Here is a 792-nt window from a genome sequence, read left to right on the forward strand (position 1 = left end):
TTTTTGGTCTACTTTAGTCCTGCTAAAATGTGGTCGTTTGCTTATATTTACTAAGACATCAATGTCTCTGGGCCGTGTAATAACGATGTTATAATAATTATTATGCTAATCTAGGCATAAGTTGTCACCAAAGATCACTACACGCGTCCATTTTTCTATCCAATTGACTGGTCAGTGCTGATTTGTTGTTGTTATAGATTCAGCTACTCAGAACAAGTTCCAAGTAGCACGGGCTATGGTGAGCCCGTAGTGGACTTTCCTGTGCTGATTTACTATGCTAAACGTTTGTGTTGTTGACTGCTTGGATCTGCAGCACTTGACCTAATACAACTTTTCCTGCTATCTTCGTAACGTTTGTTATTTAAAATTTCGTAATTTATAATATGTTTTGTCCAGTTTTTATTATCACAACATTTTAACTTAATTAATAAATGCCATAAGGAGATGACTTGAACAAGTTCTCATTCACTCAGGGCAAACCCTGTTGCCAGCCGTACAACTTGTCTCCATCCAATTTAGGTAAACCCCGCTGCAAGTCCCCATACATGATAAGTAAACCCCGATGTCATCATTACAACCAGTCCCCATATATTATAGGTAAAACTCGCTGCCAGCCATACAAGTCTCCATACATTCAAGACACACCGCTGCCAGCCGTACAACCGGTCCCTATACATTCAAGGCATACATCACTGCCAGCCGTACAATTGTTGGCTCAAAGAAGCAATAATTTATGTAAAAAATTGAATAAGGAAATAAACATTAATTTCGTGTGTATGTACCCTTACAGTA

Source organism: Procambarus clarkii, chromosome 34 (genome assembly GCF_040958095.1).
Source record: "Procambarus clarkii isolate CNS0578487 chromosome 34, FALCON_Pclarkii_2.0, whole genome shotgun sequence".
In the NCBI taxonomy this organism is placed as follows: Eukaryota; Metazoa; Arthropoda; class Malacostraca; order Decapoda; family Cambaridae; genus Procambarus; species Procambarus clarkii.